The sequence below is a fragment of the Stigmatopora argus genome, chromosome 16 (assembly GCF_051989625.1).
Source record: "Stigmatopora argus isolate UIUO_Sarg chromosome 16, RoL_Sarg_1.0, whole genome shotgun sequence".
NCBI classification, from domain to species: Eukaryota; Metazoa; Chordata; class Actinopteri; order Syngnathiformes; family Syngnathidae; genus Stigmatopora; species Stigmatopora argus.
This window is the reverse complement of record NC_135402.1, coordinates 7,612,735-7,632,646: the sequence shown is the minus strand read 5'-3', so window position 1 is coordinate 7,632,646 and position 19,912 is coordinate 7,612,735. Positions and strand designations below refer to the sequence as shown.

The following is a 19,912-nucleotide window of genomic DNA, read 5'->3' as shown; positions in this document are numbered from 1 at the left end:
GAACGCAACGGTAAGCTCAGCTTTTCTTGCCTGGAGCATTTATGATGGATGACGTGTTTTTCTCTTCTATGCTCGCTTCAGTATGTCACTGCTGGCTGGTGTTAAGGTGCTACTCTGGGATGAGGCAGAAAGCGTGGTGGCGGTTACGGAAGAAGAAAAGTTAAATTGATCGATGGGAAAGTGACGTACTTTATTTACTTGCATTGCTGACTTATTTTTTGCAGAAAAACTACACAAGACTACATTTTGAGACATCTAGAAAAAGGGTAGCTGCCACCGGCAGAGTTTGAGCGTCATGTACGTATGTTTACTCAGCTGCCATTCACAATTCTACCCTATTGTATTTATAATTGTTATTCATTTGAATGGTTCAATAAATAATTTTGTTTCTATTTTGCAAACATACATCCATTTTCGTAGTTTTAATACAAAATTGGTATAGTTTTATCATTTTAAAAGGGTTGAGGATGTTTGGTTTAAGAATGTGGAATAAATTGTGGTAATTTAACGTAAACTTATGTCTCTAGTTCCAAAAAAATCCAAGTTCTAAAACCACTTCTGGAACAAATTCATTTCCCAAGTCACGTTACCACTGTATTTGAGGTGATTAATTCAGTTAAGGGAAATAAAACTATTTTCATTCTTATACATATGAGGTTTTCAGTATAAATGAATTTTAATAATACAGTATTTTTCCAAACTATGCACTAATCAATAAGAAAAAATCCTGGTACAGACCATTTGCAACAGTGCTTTAAAAGGACAGGAAAGGTAACTGAATGAATAAGTGTACCTCCCGAGGAGAAGGAGGAATTTTCAGTGCAAATTTAGTTCAGTAACAATACCTTACTAACTTATGCATAAAAACAGAAAAACTGCTGGTGCATATCAATTGCAACAATACTTCCAAGCTAACCAAAAAATGAAAGAGAAACTATAGAATTTGGAAGTATAACAAAACCTATATAACAAGTTCTAGATTTTCTGTTTCTTAGCATAGTAGAGCAAAGATGCAGGTTGAAGACTTTGCATTAAAACAACAACAACAACAAAAACCAAGAATATTTTAAAGCCTTTTCATGTTTACATCTGCTATTTCTTTAGCATTTATTTAGAAATTTCTCTGAAGGGGTATTTTTGCACTTTGCTTTAATACCATTTGTACACATATATGAAGCGTGTGTATTTAATAATGAAAGCCTGAAGAGAGCACTCGTATCATCTGCCAATACTTTAACTAGATTAACCAAAGGCTGCGCTAGGGTCAAGGACAAGTCGTGTTCAGCGATAAACGAGCAGACGCGTAATTTTCATGTACAAACAGCACCATTCATCGAAGCACAAACTTTTGTTGGTTGTTATAATGATAGGCAGTAAAGACGTTTAGTGGAGCAATCTAATGTTATCCTTTGGATAGCTTCTGACTGGTGGCAAAACAACCCATTTTGTCATTAAATCCAAAGACATGCAGAGTACAAAAGCACACATTTTGCCTTTACGTTGTTTTACTATCTCACTTAACCAAGTTAATTCTCCATGTACACAAAAACCAGATGATTTGAGAGATTCTTGAAAATTGAAGGGTATTAGGTGTATGGCTTTAATATTCATGCTATAAGTGGTCACCTAAATTCCTTTAATCAAAAACCCTAATCCAAACAGCTTTAGTTCATGAAACGAAAAGAACTCCCGTGTTTACTCACTTGAATAGTCGTCTTCAGCCTCAAACTTGGAAGTTATCATCATGTTTGCTCTGTTTTCAGACTAGGGCCGATCCGAGCCAACAACGGGCAGTAGTCGATCGCAGTGCAATGGAAGGCTAAAAACAGAAAGAAAAAGGGAATATTTAAGTCAATAATAGCCGACTTTGGAAATGAAATGAAACCCTTTAAAGCTACTTTATGAGTATTAATACCGATTAAATACTTTTCAGTTCACAAAATGCTAACCTAAGCAAAGTATCGACTTTGGCACTTAGGGAAAATTGAGAAATTTGCCTGTCATGTTAGCTGACGTTACAAAGTGGATTATTGCCACCCCCTAGGGAGAAAATCCTATTTAAGCTGCCATCTATTTATAGATTGCAATAGTGCAAAGGTTTAGACAATGGAGAAAGAGTCATCAAAGTCAAATTCGCCAAGGTCATTTTAGAAAGTAAGCATTTTAATTGCAGTAAGGGATCCTGTTGTGTCGATATGGAAATGGAACTACAACCATTATGGAGCAAGGATTAAGGTTAAGCACCTACAAATGTAACTGTCATGTTCATTTTTGAGGTCACACTGAATGTATTTTTATAGAGTAGATCTTACAATGTGCTGTTAATGTAACGTGAGCGGCTTTAAAAGCATAAACGACTCAAAATGGTGTTGAGTTTGTATTCACATCACCTACACACTAATGCTCTCATGTATGCATGTCATGTCCCACTCATACTCGATTATACACCTGCTGCTTCTACTTATTCACCCATTGGAAGGTGTTATTAATGAGCCTGACTCCAAAATCCTGACCCTTTTGATTTTATTTTATCCATCCTTCTCATATCTTAGTCAATAATTTCTTAGATTCTGTATTACTACATCTGCAAAATAAAAGCGTCAATATGTTTGGGCAAGTGACTTTCACCAATTGTGGAAATGCATTGCAAAGCAAAGCTCTGCATATAATGTTTTTTTTTTCCTACGGCGCACAGCACAGCCCACGCATTATTCCTACGTGTGCGGTCGATTGGTCGCCGGTCTTTTGGTTGCCGTCTTTTGGTCGCGGTCTTTTGGTCACGGTCTTTTCTTTAGCCTTATAATTACTAGAGCATTAAGTATGACTAAATAGTAATTCACAGTTTGTATTTAGGGAATTTGAGCAACGATTTAAATGGTAATTATCACTTACCTTCCGGGCGACCAAAAGACCGGCGACCAAAAGACCGGCGACCAATCGACCGTGTACCTTATTCCTATGCCGTGAGACTCATACCATGAATCCATAAGCCTAAAAAAATGATCTAGATGCCCCAAAATGAACAAGAATAGTCCAACTAATAAATTGAGAGACGAACGTAAAAAAGAGCCACACGATTGGTTTATTACCATCAATGTCCTTTCACCCCAATGAAATCAGCTTCTATGGTTGTCCTAATGCGCATCCCATTGTGAACTTAAAATACATTAGGGTGCCTTATCTATTGTAAGTAACAATCTTGAGTCCCCTATTCGATTCTGGAGAACGCTTATAAATTGCTGGCAAAAGCTCTTTTCTATTGATGCTAGTTTTGACTTGGGACACAATGCTCTCTCCAGACCGTACCCGTGAACAGAGCCCACATTAAGACCATCATTGATTTTATTTCCGTCAGAAATATGCACCTTGTCAGCTCAATGCAGCAATAATGGATGTAGCAATTACTCTCCAAGCAGTGTGTCGCAATAAGTGTAAATTGTGTTAATTAGACACATTTTAAGTAGGCCAGGACTAGTATTAGTATATCATCTGCATAAATGGCTGCGGCTACTTTGTTGCTGCAGTTAGATAGATTTTCTTAAAAGTAGTACCTTTTAGGTTATTCCGAGGTTAACGAGGATAGAAGTCCAATAATGGGTTTTTGTTTTTTATTTTACTTTTTGAAAAATCTTAGATACATAATAGGGTCAAAATGTATATATTTTTTGTCTTTAAAAAAAGAAATTGCTGTTTATCATGGTTTCTCTTTTTTGCAGTTTGCATTTATTGCAGATTTGCAGGTTCTCCCCTTTTTTCATGGTGTTTCGTTTTTGACACTTTTCGAATTTCATGTATTTTATGTATTTTTGGTGTGGGTGCGGGGTATTTTTGTGTTTTCTGATGGTGGTTGAATCACAAAAATCTGTTCAATATGATCTGTTCATGAATAACAGAGCACTAGGATTTCAAAATTAGTGTTCACAAGAAGAACAACAATGACAAACTCATTATACATATATATATATATATATATATATATATATATATATATATATATATATATATATATACATACATATACACACATAGTATATACATATACACAAACATATATATATACATATTAACATACATATAAACATACATACATATACACACATATAAACACACATACATATACACATACATATAAACACATACATATACACGTACATATAAACATACATACACATACATATAAACATACATACACATACACATACATACATATTGAATTGAATATAAATACAAAATACATATACACATACATATATACATACATACATACTGTTAGCAGAACGTTTTTAATAATGCTAGACTAACAACTTATACTTCCCATTTTTAATGTTTTTTTCCCCATTCATTCACTGTCAGCCCTTTCAGTTCAAATTGATTGGACATCTATCGCTTAAATGCCAGTCACTAATGTTATTAAGTACAATTACACATCTGTTTGCATTTTGACACGAGTAACTTTTTATTTAGGCTTTTTATTGACAGATATGTAGAGGGAGTTCTGCACACTTTCTCCATAAGCCTACTTTTAAGAAAACTGTTAGCGTAAGTTCGGCATGATTATGAAATGGGATGATGCGATCAAGGTTCGTCAGTCGCGTTCACACAACGCTGCACTCAATGTGCATCAGCCAGGGAAAGAATTCTACTAAAAGGCCTGTCACCTTTCAAACGGCAATTGTGACATCAAGGTCTTTCATGGGGCTTTCATTTCTTTCATTTTTTACGCATCTGCCTGAATCGCAGGGATTTATTTGTCTGCCCTTTTGACGTAATGTAGGGTTTATCGTCTGAGTCCTTTCCCCCTATTAAACCATAAGTTGGAAATGACGGCTTTAAGAGACAAGAAATTAGTGCCAACCTGTCTTGTAATAGGACATGGTTCTGTCGACATCCGTTTTTGTAACATGCAACTCAAAGTTTTTAGAAGGCCGTGTTCAAATCAAAGCAGATGGTATTCTACTTTTTAAAAAGTCTTTCTTTCAGTGTTGACGATGATAAATGTCCAATCATGCGACTCTTTTCATCCTTATGCAGTGAATTTAAATGCACTTATCACAAATAGAATCTAATCCAGTTGAATTGAAAGGACTGGCGGCGAATGAACATTTAGTCATTCGCTACATTTTCCTCAGTTTAAATGGATTGACGTCTATCACCATCAATGGCAGCCATTGACCCCCTATTTGTGCTGTTCGCCCTCAATTACAAAGTAGTGACTACACACTAACACACACACACAGATACACACACACCATGGAATACTCTTTTGAACAGCTGGTTGCCAGATTTCGTTTTTGGATAAAAACATGTATTTTTTTTTACCTTTCCAAATAAAAAAATAAACCTCAAATTGACCTAGCTGCTGTTTTATGCTGGATAAAATGTACAAAGTTGCTTTAAATATTCAATCTTTAAGTATTCGGAACACATGTTTTGCCTTTGGCTTTTGATTTGGACCGTTGAGATTGCCTGACAAAGGCTTTTTAAGAATTGTCTCTAACAAGCATGCTCATCAGATCCATTTTAGTCAGTTAATAGCACTAACATCTGCATGTTAAACTTTATAAAAATATTCCACCAAAAATTAGGCTATGGTTGTTTAAAAACATACCCTGAAGCACATGCACACGTCTCGCTGCAACCCGATTGTAATTGGACTGGAATACATTGAAAAGATGTTTTTCTTTAAAAACTTTGTATGCCAACATCCTTTCCTCATAAAACTGATTGCTGTTTCGCTTTTGTTGTTTATGCTTGGAAGACAATCCTCAAAACAATCTGGTTTACCTCGTGGGGTTTATTCTTATAAATAAATGCATCAAATTTTTCACTTTCTCCATGCAAATATGCATGTGTGGTATACGCATGCTAAGTGGAACTGTCCGAAAACACGTCGTGTCAGATTGCTTCAGACATCCTCGGCCAAAGATGGCAAATTGTGTTTCTGTGGAGGTTAAGCCCACCGGCTTTGGAATCAATCTAATTGAGAGAAAATGCCTTTGCTGTCAAGCCCCCGGGGCTCTTTTAAACATCGCTCCAGTTCCAGCATTAGGCAAGCTGCTTCCCTACGACCGATCCTCGGACAAATCCCTAAGCTGTGCCAATGATCTTGATGCATGGGGGAGCTTTGCAATGAAAGGTCGCGGTATTCTCAGACCAGCTGAGAGGTAAAGCACGGTCGCGGTTGAATTATTAGGTGGCACGAGGCAGGGCAAGGCACAATTGCGAGGTGGGTCGGTGGAATTGTTGGAGACATATGGTTATAATCGTATCTGAAGAAAGAAATACATTGTAATTGCAAATAGAAAGTAATACTAAATTCCCTTTCATATTCGGTTGCATGGCTTCCAAAAAAGAAGGTTTGGGCTAATGATTGCAAAAACAGAAACCGACAGTTTATTGCCCATGCAATAAATGTGCACATTGATCCTGGGGCAACCAAGTTTGCGTCATCCGAAGGATAAATATTGCTGCGTTGTTCATATTGCGCATTATGGGCAGATTATATGAAAAAAATGCAAATGAATTTTACGCACTTAACTCATTCACTGCAGTGGTAGACATCAAATCCATTTCATCTAGAATAGCTGGCATGAAGTCATCACATTTTACTCAAACAATTGCTGTCCTCACCCCAGTCAATTCAGATTGAACTGCAGTGGCCGTCAATAGCAGCCGATGAGTTAACGTTATATGTCAAACGTAGCACGAATTGCCATATGTGATATTGCTTTTTATAATAGCTCATCGGAAACAAGAAGATTTAGTGACAGACCAATGTAGCAATGTTCTTTTTGAGCTGTAAATGATAAAAATGTATTACAATGCAGTCACAAAAATGAGTTTTGCTGCTGCATATAACATCTTCACCTCTACTGACAGTAACAACTACAAGAAATGAGGCAAACTTTGGAAGGAAATAAATATCCTGACCACCATGACCCAAAGTGCTAGTAATACTAAGCCAATATGCGAAATGTCATCTCATTTGAAAAGGGAGACCTTGGTGGATAACACAACAGATATGCATTTTATATCTGCACAGAACATTCAAGCAAGTTTTTTTACACCTATAAAGAATCTAATTTATTCCTTAGTTTGATTATTGAAGAAAAGCTCAAACGGTTCTAAACGAACCGGTAAATAGCTGTGGAAAAGCTCTGTGAAGTATAATTTGCCACATCAACGACATAAAAGCTAAAATAAAAAGATTTTAAGATACCTCGGGTAGATGGAGGTTGTGGATAAAGTTCATTTCAAATCCCCAAAACCTTTGTCTACTTCAAGGTAATGAGGCAGGAAGCTCTTCTTATCTGTGAAATAAAGGATGAGATTAGCTTGCGAACTAAAACTACTACTCTACCAAAACCAAAATTATCCAAATGCATACCAATCATTAAATCCAAACTTCAGACGAGGCTATGTAGTGTTATGTTTTGTTGTTGTTACTTTAGTTTAATGTGAACATTTTTGTTTTGTTTTTTTATGGCCATCTAGTCAACTCAGTACAGAAATGTGTATTTTCTTTAAATAAAGGAATGCATATGTAAATTAGTTCCATATAGTAACACAATGTATTATTTTCTTAATGAATGATTGTTAAGTTTGGTAGGGAGGGGTGGGGGTGGGTGTACCCAAATTCTAGGAAACACAGCAAAAACAGGGGAATTTATGCAAACATAGAACATATTAACCATTACTGACCTCTTCATTACAACTAAATATAACCAAAACAATAAAGCAAATTAAAAAGACAGTCAAAAGAAACTCACAAGGGCTGCTAAACACGCCCAGAGAAACATGATGCAGCATGGATGGCAATCTGACAAAGAACAAGCAAAAACTGAGAACAGCGAGGGCGGTAACAAGACAACGAGGAACTGGTGTGTGACATGAGAGGCATCGGATTGGTCGAAACACAAGTCCTAAGCAACAACAGGTGAAATCGGTTGGCGATCATAATACACTCAAGCTGCTTTCAGACTGTGGATATATCTTATTGCAATTATATTCCTCCTCAAATCCAATTTTTAAGGTTCACTGTTCAAACTATATTTTAGAAAAATACTCAAATTAGGCAGCCCGGTGGAGAGAGTGGTTAGCGCGTCGGCCTCACAGCTCTGGGGTCCTGGGTTCAAATCCAGGTCACGTCCACCTGTGTGGAGTTTGCATGTTCTCAGTAGAACATGCAAATTCCATACAGTGAGGACTACCCTGGGATCGAACCCTCGACTCCTGAACTCTGAGGCTGACGCACGAGCCGAGCCCCGACTAAAAAACATCTGCATATTAAATATGAAACCACTTGCTGCATGTGGTTTCAACCTGTCCTGCAAAAATGAGATGCCTGAGCTTTGTGACTGTACCGACTACAAAAGGTCCATCCAGTTTCAATCCAGATCATCTTAAAATTTGCCCAAACATTAAATGAATCAAACAAAAAACAAACCCTAACATGGAAAGGACGTCTAGTACCGGCAAGGCATATGAAGGGTTAAGTCACATATTTTCTATTAGAGAACAGATCCCAAACAATGAAAAATAAAGGAGGCAACGAACGGACTTCACTTTATGACGAGAGCTAAGTGCAATTTTGGATTGAATTTGCTTGCCACTCCGACAAACAAACAGGAGGGTCATCAAAGCAAAATCTAATGCACTTAGGCGAGGACATTAGGAAGACATCCTATTTTATTAATGTGGTCAATACAGTCCATTAGGCCACGGATTTAGCTGCCACAAAGCTCTTGGACCTCCATTAATATCTTCTCTTCTCCATCCAGCTCAAACTAATCGGGTAACTTTTTGGGGGAGTGACCTATAGTGCGTTACAGTCCTGTAAACATGGAATATTTATCTCACATTTTCCTTGAATTTCTGTGGGAAATGTTTTATAGTAAGACATTTAGGGAGTGTATTTTTATGATGAACTTTAGATGATGTAAACTGTGTTTTCTAAGAGACAGGAGATGTAGGTTTTGACGGTTTTCAGGTCTGCCGACTTCCCACCAGGCACAATGACCTCTTTGACGTATCAAAATGGAGGAAAGGTTGTTCATACAATGGCATGTCAGTTAATCGTTAATGCTCAATAGGGAAAAAAATATAGGAATGTCGGCCGTCATGTCCTCCAGAACTCTATATGGAAATGTGTGTTGTTTAACACTATGCTGTGTCATCTTGAAGGTCAATTCCATACAATTGAAAATCCATCTATCCTTTTTCTATAGTGCTTGTCCTGTTGAAGGTCATTGGTTTCCCAGTTTCCCAGGGACCTTGAACTGATAGTAAAAAATAAAAAATAAAAAAATGTAGGGAGTGTCCTTAATCCTCTTTCAGGCAAGTGCTGTTTTGTGGAATTCCAAAAAAGCTCAACTGTAATATTATTAATGAAAAAATAATGGTTAACTTAACCGGGGTTCAATTTCTGAAGATCTTATTCATTTTGGGGCATTTCTATATAACTTACTCTTTATTAGGTCACTTCTTTTTTACATAGTGGCATTTCTGTGTTACTTCATATATTGACAGCGGGTCATTTCTTGTTGATCTGACGCATTCGCATGCCACAGATTTCCAGATTCTGAATGGGAATCGAAACTAATATAAAAAAATAGTCCTGAGATCAAACCTTATGGTTAAAGGGCAGGACCACCTGTGGAGGTATTGCGTTCTCGACTATTTGAGAAGAACCCACTTGCTAAATAGAAATTTGTGTCACATGTTATGAGCAAAAGTGGATATGTGGATATGACAAGAGAGCCTGGGCAGGAAGCAGGCAGCATTCCAGGCGGCGGTAACCTTGATGACACCCTTCATTACGGGTGTGCCGGCTGACATCCTGACAGCGGCTTGCAGCACCAGATGGAGGGGTGGGACATACATAAGCATTCCCATCCTTTGGCCTGCTTGTCCTTTACAGCGAGCCCATGAGACGGAGAGAAAAGTTGCCGATCGGGAACGCGGCTGGGCTTTTTGACTGACGCGGCACTGGCTCGGCTCTGCGAGGCCGCCCTCGTCCTTGTGCTCGGGCAGCGGGCGGCCTCGACCGTGACTCGACCTTGCCATATCAAAAACCGAAGATTGCGCTGCGTGAAAGTGTGCGGACCCTCCTTCCAACAGCCGTTGAACGCCCCCCACAGAGACGTCAACTTCACTATGCTTTATCATAAATGTAAATCATCCCAGTGGGGAGAAAAGGTGCTCGTAGAAAATTGACAGTTAGCGCAAAAACTTCTTTAAAAGAAAGCCTTTTCAATGAAGACAAAAGTTTGACTGCGAATTTTAAGGGAATCAGTTCTATTTTTGTTAATTTAATTGATATCTATTTTTATTTATGTATTTTATTATTATATATACTTGGCAGGGATAGGCTCCAGCACCCCCTGTGATCCTTTTGAGGGATAAGCAGTACAGAAGATGAAGGAATGAATATATACTTTTTAAAATTATTTTTATTTTTTTAGCATATCCAAACTTTTTATATTGAGTAATTTTCCTCCAATAATAATAGCAGATACATATGTATTCCTATAAATCTTAATTTATATTTGTCAAATCTAAGTTTAGGCATCGAGGAGTCGTGACCGGACGTTTCGCCGAAAGACGTTTGGTCCCCGGACGTTTGGTCGACCGGACGTTTGGTCGAACGGACGTCCAGTCGACCAAACGTCCTGGGACCAAACATCCGGGGACCAAACGTCCGGGGACCAAACGTCCGGGGACCAAACGTTTTTCGACGAAACGTCCCAGTACCTCGAGGAGTTAAACAACGTAGAAAGATATGGTTTTCTAAGCTGAACTAAAATAAGGGGGAATGTAAACAGGGAAAAAAAGTGCTGGCTTTTAACACGGTTTCATCACACAACATGAACAGCTCAAACGTTGAAAGTGGGTAACACTCCTCTTTTTCAAACTTTCATCAAAAAAGTCAAACAAGCCTAGCAAGTTACTTTCATTGCCACATTGCAGGACGGCTATCAGTCAGTCCGTCACTCCTGACAGTGGTGCGGCGCTGTGGGGAATAAAGTCATGGCGGACTGATCAAAGGTGGCATTGCCAGTTAAGTCCCTTTTTGAGGGCATTTGCAGCTAGCAAAGGGGCTGCCAAGCTTCTTTGTCTCCTTGGCAGCCACTTTGATGAACCCACCCCCTGGGGTGCTTTCCTTTTACTTACACACGAGTGAAGAATCACATCAAAACACATCGAAAGAAGGTTAGAGGCGAGGACGGGGCATGAAAAAAAGAAGAGCCGATCGATGGGGATGATAGACTAGAGAGGTTGATTTAGGATTAAATGATTAGGCAATGGTTAGGAAGGAACAATATAAAAAGGCTGGAAAAAAATACAGTGTAAACTAAGGTTTCTACTATTGGTTGGAGTTAGTCTGACTTTCAAGCTAGGCTTGAGGTTTCAAATTGTCCCATCATGTTGCTCTTTTCATCCTCTGGCTATGAATTTAAATGAGTTTATCACTAGTCGACGTCCAGTCAATTTGAAATGGGGATGAACCATCCGCTGCAGTCCTCCCAGTTCAAATGTATTGGACATCTATTGCCATCAATGGCTTTCAATGCACATAAACACTGGCGTTGGCTAATACTGGCATGACAAAGAAGGCTGGGCAAGCTTGAATATTCGCATTTGATTAGCTACGATACTACTGGCATTGAAAATATGTCCTTCTGCAGTAAAAGCGGCCAGCAGACCACTGCCTCAAAACACTAGCTTTTTTATTCCTCCTCTCATACACACACACACACACATTTAAAAAAAGAAATTCTGTACTCCTATTGAAAGAGATTGTTCCGTTGGGATATCTTCTGCTTTCGCAGTTGTTGTCTATTCATTTAAGTCATAATCAATTGTGCACTGAATCATTCATGAATAAAATAGTTGGATGCCCCAGTAAAGAAAAAAAATACCCCAACACATTTTAGATCCCAGCTTTCAGTTGGAAATAACTCAGAGTATAAAGTTGGTGAAATTTAACCCTGAATAGCCTGGCCTTTTTTTAAAGCTAGTGTTATACATGATAGGGAAAAAATACAAAAGCAATATGCATAAATTTTGTATCATTTGGATCATAAATGATAGATTTAGCATTGTATCAAGTTCTGTAAGTGTAAGATATTTCACATTCAGTAAGTGCATGAGATCCAATCTTAATGGAGCTCAGGATACTTTCATGTCAGCTGCTCTTTCTCACTTACTTGCGTTGTGTTATAGTGATTCTGCCTCCATTTTGAACTTATATAGTTAAATCTCCCCGGAAACATGTTTTATCAAGACTAATTTCTTCCTCTGACCCACTTTCAATTTTGTATTCCGACTCGTCACATGATGAAGACGTGACTAGTGTTTTACATATGTTTGATTATGTCATCGGTTTCAACTATGCAGAGGCAAACCGTCACATCAAATATTTTAATACTCTGACAATATCCTATCATTTAATTCGTCCGGAAAACCTTGTAATAGAAGAACTTTGAATAAAGTTTTTACTCGGCGATGATGCAATGAGGTCCAGAAATGCTTGCGTGGAATATTATGCATTTAGCATTATAGAGCAAATTTTATTTCTGAGAAATGAAATACAGTGTATAAGACATTTCGTGTTGAGCGCACGCAGCCTCGTCAGCAATGTTTTATTTTATTATTTCCTGGACTGGCAGCGGTGCTGGTTCCTGCCTGTTGGCGCTAGCAGCAAGAGGCTCACATTAAACCTGCTCAATTTTGGTGGCAGATGGCAAAACGGCGTGCGCTCCCAAGGGGGTTGGCAGCCAACCTGGCCTCTTCGAACATGGTGAACTGGAAAGTTACTGCTTCTGCATGCACATGGCTCATCTGATCCCAATGTATATTACGTAGAATTCTACACAATTTTAACCAAGGAAATTAGGTTATAGAGGGGTTGATGCAGGTATAGGATTTTATACTTTGCCTACGAGTATTAGCAAACAAGTGTTAGGGTTTCAAAACTTGGGGGTCAAATTAGTTTGGGGATTTGAAGTTATTTAGAAATCGTCGAAATGGATTGGACGTTCTTCAGTAGCGATGAAACATGTTCTTTCAATGGCAACTATCCCAATCAACCTTGCTTGGCTGAAGGTATAACATTTGATAAATGAATTATGAGCAATATAATGCTATTTTTCTCTTTAGAAAAACAAATTTATCATATAAATTTGATTGTTCAGCATTTCAATAATTTGATGTAAATTATTTCGTGTTTTGGTCTTTAAAGAGTTATTTTTTATTGCGCTTAATGACAGTGAATGACTTAATTTTGGTTACAAATATCAGTTTCAAAATAAACTCACTGTTTGAAGTTAGGACTTTTGTTAGAAAGTGGGGTTTCAAATTGAGATTACTGCTTCAAATTTGTTCCAAATTGGGATTTGAACCCTCAACCGCGAAGTAGACATCCTTTGAGGAGTTGGTACACATGAGCATTTGCACATTCATCATAAAACCAAGATCATCGATTAGCATCAGGTGAAAGGAACACCTTTTAGCAACGGAGGTGAGCGTGCCGTCCCGTTAAATTCTTTAATTACCTTTAGCCATTTGGGAATCATTCAAACTTGTGGAAATGTGCCTGGGCCACACAAGGTTAATTGGGCATTTAGCACTGAGAGAGCTAGCCTCAACCCCTAAGGATGAGCGTGTCCCTAAAACAGACGCAAGTCCTTATTAGTAAAAGTAGCACAATGACCCTTTACAATATGAAATAACTACTTTCTTGTCTTTGACCGCCCCTCCTTCTCGCTCCTTTCCCCATCCACATACTAGTAAACGGATGAATGCCTCCACATAATCCTATTCCGCCCTGCCGCTGTCCTTTGGAAGAAAGGGGAGGTAAAGGACATAAAGGTGTTCCTCTTTGAATAATATGTTATTTTTAAGGAGGGCAAAAAAATGAGACCCATTGTCGGTTAGATTAGATTAAAACTAAAAGCACTTTACTTAGAAAATTCAGGATACGAACCTCTTTGGGAGACCCAGCAGATGAGTGGTTAATGTGTCGGCCTCACAGTTCTGGGGTCCTGGGTTTGATCTCAGGTCCTCCTGTGTGAGGTTGCATGTTCTTCCTGGGCACCTGCGAATGGCTGGCCAACAATTCAGGGTGTCCCCCGTCTGGTTCCTGAAATCAGCTGGGATATGCTCCAGCACCCTTTGTGAGCCCTGTGAGGATAAGTGGTTTGGAAAATGAATGAATGAATGAATGAATGAATTAAACGATTTCATTAAATTTGATATAAGTACAATCCTATGGCTCTTTTCATCCTTGTGATGTGAAGGAGACAGAGAACCATGCACACTCATACCCATACCTAGGGGCAATTTAGAGTGTCCAATCAGCCTACCATGCATGTTTTTGGAATTTGGGAGGAAACCGGAGTGCCCGGAGGAAATCCACGCAGGCCCGGGGAGAACACGCAAACTCCACACAGTTGGACCGACCTGGATTTGAACCCAGGATCCCAGAGCTGTGAGGCCGCTGCACTAACCACTTAATAAGCGGGCATCCGGCCATTTGAACTGGAAGGGCTGCCAACCCCTCCCAGTTCAGAGGGATTGGACATCTATCATCTTAAACGGGAGCCTCTGATTTAAATTAATTGATGACTAAAAAAGCCCAGATTCTAGGGTGTAAAAAGTCCCATACTGTACACTGACTACCCTGGAAAAATAATAGAAATAAAAAATGCATTGTTCTGTCATTTTTTGTCAATCTTCTCAACCCAGGAAGTATCTTGCTAAAATGTGGACAATGAACAAACAAAAGCGCTTTGCTAGGTCAACCTTAAAAAGAGGTCTTCGCTTTACTTCTGCCTTTGTTTGTGTGACAGAGATGGATGCAGTGGCACTTGCTACATTTCCCAGCGGAAGCTGTTCGAGGGATATTGTCAAGGGAGCTTAGCCGTACTTTCTGAGAGATAGCTTTCCAGTTACTACCGTCGTCTATCTGCCCTGTGGCTTTCGAGGCAAAGCTTTGCTTTGCAAAAAGGTTGCCAAGGCTGTCAGACATAATGTAAATAAAGTTATAAATTCTATCCAACACATGTTAAAAGTGGGAAGGCACAATGAATAACGTAGTACTAGGTCGTTCAAAATATACAGGAATTAACTGTAGAAAAAATCTGATTTGGCACATAAGATATTTTTGACCTGTGCTGGTGCAAAAAAAAATACTTCTATCAATACTTGTACCAGAATATATAGTATCGATACTTTTATACACTATGACACTTTGACAACTCTATAACGGTGTTGATCTGCTCTCATTTATGTAGTGGATATCCACCGAACTCACTGTTCCACCCAGTCTGTCTAATTTCTTGATATCTCGACGCATTCATTTTGTTTTATCCCACTTCCACGTGACATAAATTGTATTTTATCACTCCATGTGTACTTCACCACATAAATGAATGACAAGGACTTTGGTGTTTTGGACAATCTGACATAAGCTTTTATGACAGGGCAAGCGCTGACGGCTTTTCCAAAGTTTCCTCGCTAATAAAATTGAAAGGTTCCATTACGATCCATCTTAACGTCCACTAAGGTCAGCCTACAATTTTCTTTCACTCCTGAAATGCGATCTGCCCATACAGCTGGCGAGGCTGGGCACATAAAACTAAAACACACAATGGCGAATCCAATAACCTTAAAAGTCCTGACACCATTACACTGTGTGTGCACAGCTGTCTGCACAACCTTCCGAGTTGACTTTCACTTCTCGGTGAAGCACTGGAAATGAAAGACATCATCTCTCTTGACACACAAGGCTATTGGAAATACACTTCATGTTAAGTAAAAAATAAGAAAAGATGAGCGCTCCATGCTTAAAAAAATGAAATACTATTTAATACTGAATGAATGTGTTTTATTTAATGTATGCGCGATGTGTTGAATTGGTTGCATATTATTTGTTCTTGGAAAGAAAATGTGCAAAGTTTAAAAGCGTGAATCCTGGAAATTTGCTCACAAATTTACAATGTTGGTATATAATGCTTTGTGTGGCAGGAGTTGTAGTCCGAAGTCCACTTCGGGGTTGTCTTTTGCATTCATTTTGTAGCAAATGAGGTTCATGCTTTGGCTATTTGAATTTGTGCTTCGGCCAATGTGCATTCTTGCTTTTCTTTCGCAAAACCTTTTGAATTGGCGTCCGTGTTGTGGCAATTTGCAGTCCTGCTTTTTTTTTCGTTTTGCAAAACATGTGGAGTCTTGCAGATTATGTGAAACTTTTCTACGACCGTAGATATCCAATTAAATATAAATACTTCTGACAAAGGCTTTGACTTGAAAGACTTCTATGCATTAAGTTAATAGTTCAATCCATTCATTGATCTTGAAACGGATTGTTTCATGTTGTTTGGATTACATTATTATATGCAAAAGAAATCAATATATTGCGATCTTCAGTGGCTTTAATGAACCAAGAAACGGCATTGAAAAATGGAAGTCATTTAACTCCACAAAACAATTTGCAGACAATTTACTTTTAATGCTAAATGGCATTATTTTTGTTTCAAAAGATTTTCTTGTGACTGTCATACTTATTCATTAGAAAAGAAAAACAGCCTTAAGGTGTTTGTGTTGAGCGTCTTCAATTATCAGGAGAGCTGGCAGCCGGCGTGTGTGTATTCCTTTCAAGAAAAACCCAAACTAAGAAGCGTCATGAAATAAAAATATCTTTGAGGTAAAGGCACCCTTTACTGTTAACCTCAATTGTTCCTCACCGATGCCCTTTGTTTATTTACAAGTTTGACTTGTGTCCCCATTCTCACATATTCCTGAACAAAAGGGATTGTATCTATAATTGCCCTACTTTCTGTTTTCAAAACAAATACATCACTTCACTACTTTACTCTTCATCTAACTACGGGCACCAGGTGGGGGACACCCTGAAGGCAGCCAATCGCAGGGCACAAGGAGACAGATAACCATTCAAGCTCACACTCTTACCTGGAGGCAATTTAGCATCTTCAATTAGCTTAGCATGCAAAAACTGGAGCACCTGGAGAAAACCCACTAACCACTCGGCCACCCTGGAGGAATACATAAGAACATAAAAACAGTATTAAATATGGAACAACACAGCAACAATTTGCAAATCATGAAATAAAAAAGTAAGTAAATGTGGAAAATTAATTAGAAATAAATAAGTATAGAAAAAACCCATACATTAAAGAACAAAAACTATTTATTTATTATAAATGTATTTCTGAATTAAACTTGTATTGGGACTTGATACTGGATCGGCCGCAACTATTAATATTACAAAAAGGCTCTACTCCTTTTTTTTAACGTTGTAAAATAAAAAGGTTTTCGTTATTTGCCAATCAAGGGAATTGGAGATTTAGTTTTAAAAGGATGTCAACATGGGACCTGTACAGCTTGAAAAAAAAGAAGGCTGGAGCTTTTTCTTTAACTCCAGTGGAGTGCTTAAAAGCTTCTACACAATAGGTTGCCTTTTAAGGCACTTTTCTTATTTCCTCATCTCTCCAGATGAGTTTGCACCATAGAGAAATTTAAAAAAACCTTTCCCCTTTCTTAACTATTAGAAGAATCCCTGGCATGCTTTAGTGCTGACGGTTCAAAAATAACGAAGGCAATACAAAATCTGCCTCAAAAAGAACGCTGAAAAGAAATCCAGTGTGCCAATTATTATTAAATATAGCTTTTTAATGAGAAATAGAGTATAATATGAAACATTCATTGAAAGAAGCTGATGTAATGACCTCAACTGAACAGGACAAAAATGTTACATTGGCAAGGAAATTGGTGCGAGATTTTTTTTTTTTTGGACGCATCATGGACAATGTAAGTAACTCTACATAGCATGATTTGTAAATGACTGCCGTTAACACTGAGCAAATAGGGGAAACATTCCGACTCTTCTCGTTTGGGCATGAAATTGAAATATAATTAAACTCTCATTATGAAGAGTGAATTCAAATGAGTTGGTCACTAGTAGAAGTCCAATCCATTAGAAGTGGGAGGATTGATGACAAATGTGAAATCGTTGCCATCCCTCCCACTTCAAATGGATTGGATGTCTATCACTTTCAGTGGCAGCCAATGAATGAGTCTTTGAGTTTTCTACATATAACTAACCTTAACCCCTTGATGCCTTCAGTTACATCTAAAATGTTCAGTACCTTTGAGAATGCTAGGCATCCAACAGTTCTTAAGATGAGAATTGAAATGTGTTTGTCACTAAATAGTATTCATGAGGAAAAAAGGAACATAGAAACATAAAAAAATAAAAACTGAAAAAGGCTAAATTAGAAAAAAATAAAAAGGAGAGGAAAAAATAAAAAGTAAAAAAAGTATATATATATATATATATATATATATATATATATATGTATATATATATATATATGTATATATATATATATATATGTATATATATATATATATATATATATATATATATATATATATATATATATATATATATATATATATATATATATATATATATGTAGGCATCAAGGGGCATTGAGGGGTTAAACATACCAAGTGACATGCCCCTTATTTCTTTTTGGATGATCTAATTAAATCTAATAAAAGAATTCATATTAGGAACAATTTCACACAATGTATGATACACCATAAACCTGCTATTTTTTTTTAGAGATTTTGCAGTGTGCAGTGGCTTCACAAAAACAAATAAAAAGAACTGAAGTTACGTTGTGCTAAAACATTGCCATAATTTTGTTATACTTTGAAAGAGATAGCACTTCAAAATGTATTATAATTGGGGAAAACAATTTTAGGTTTGCAGTTTTTTTCAACAGCAAAAGTTCCTTAAGAGGAGATTTCATTGATTGAGACATTTTCCAGCTTTAAACATGTTAAAGGGATGGACAACAGGCACTTATAATACAATATTAATATCATTAATTACAGAATTAAGGTACAAGAATTGTATGTTTGCATTTTCTAGGAATTTCATGAATTAGTGCCAAAGAACTGGGAACTATTTAGCTACAGGAATATGGAAGGTGGCTCTCTATTACAAGCCTAAGCTTGCAAAACTTTCTGATTTCATGTCCATTTACGGAAAGCATTGAGGCACAGTTTCGGCAGTAGCGCCTCTGAGTACAAAAGCACCCAGGACTCACAATGAACAAAACAAAACAAAAACAAAAAAACACAAACAAACAAGAAAAGACGACGGCAAGACAATTCCTTTCTTTGTCGGAAAGGTCAACTTTAACTACTACAAAATGTAGAAGACAACAAATGCGAGCATGCCAATGTTGTACTGCGGAAGTTATGCCACATTCTACTATATCGATATCATGCTATTACTGGATGTTGAAAATTTTTAGTTGAATGGAATGAACTTATATATAATAAGGTGGCAATTTAAGTGTTTTTTTTTGGTGGGGAGAACTTTAAAGATTTGTACATTGTGTTCATTTTGAGTCAACCATTGAAAGAATCATGGAACTTTGCAATTGGGTCATTATCATACAAGACGATAATAATAATACTAAATCAATCATGTGGGTTGTAGGCATTTTACGTCATGTGTCCCCAATTAAAAAACTTCTTTGGTCCACCCCACCTGCCAATGTTGAGTACAAATGTCATTCCAATGAAGGGGCAGAGCCACGCGTTGAGACGGAACTGCAAAGAGAACATTAAGAGTATTTCACTCATATAGGCAGCATGTCATCATTACCGACCTGTTAAATTGCCTCAGCCACAAATAGCAAATCCTTCCACTTCAAGTACTGGAAATATTAACTGGTGCTGATTAAAAACTGCAAACCCAGGTATGGAATAAAAGTTTCTGCATTGCCCACAACACTTGGTGTCACATTAAACTGAAAAGCTACAGCTAATGGTAAGATAAACTAAATTGGCTTGTTCTTGACTTAGGCCGTTG

At 37.7% G+C, this 19,912-nt stretch overlaps 1 long non-coding RNA gene across 1 annotated transcript in view; it reads right to left on the bottom strand.

The window, feature by feature from the left end:
- LOC144090725 (uncharacterized) overlaps positions 1 to 7,839 on the bottom strand; it is a 31,889-nt gene extending 24,050 nt beyond the window's left edge. The window contains exons 1-3 of the long non-coding RNA XR_013305489.1: positions 7,770 to 7,839; positions 7,220 to 7,310; positions 1,704 to 1,819 (exon numbers count right to left, since the gene is read on the bottom strand). This is a non-coding gene — a long non-coding RNA (uncharacterized LOC144090725). The remainder of the gene's footprint in view (positions 1 to 1,703; positions 1,820 to 7,219; positions 7,311 to 7,769) is intronic.
- Positions 7,840 to 19,912: the final 12,073 nt, after the last annotated feature.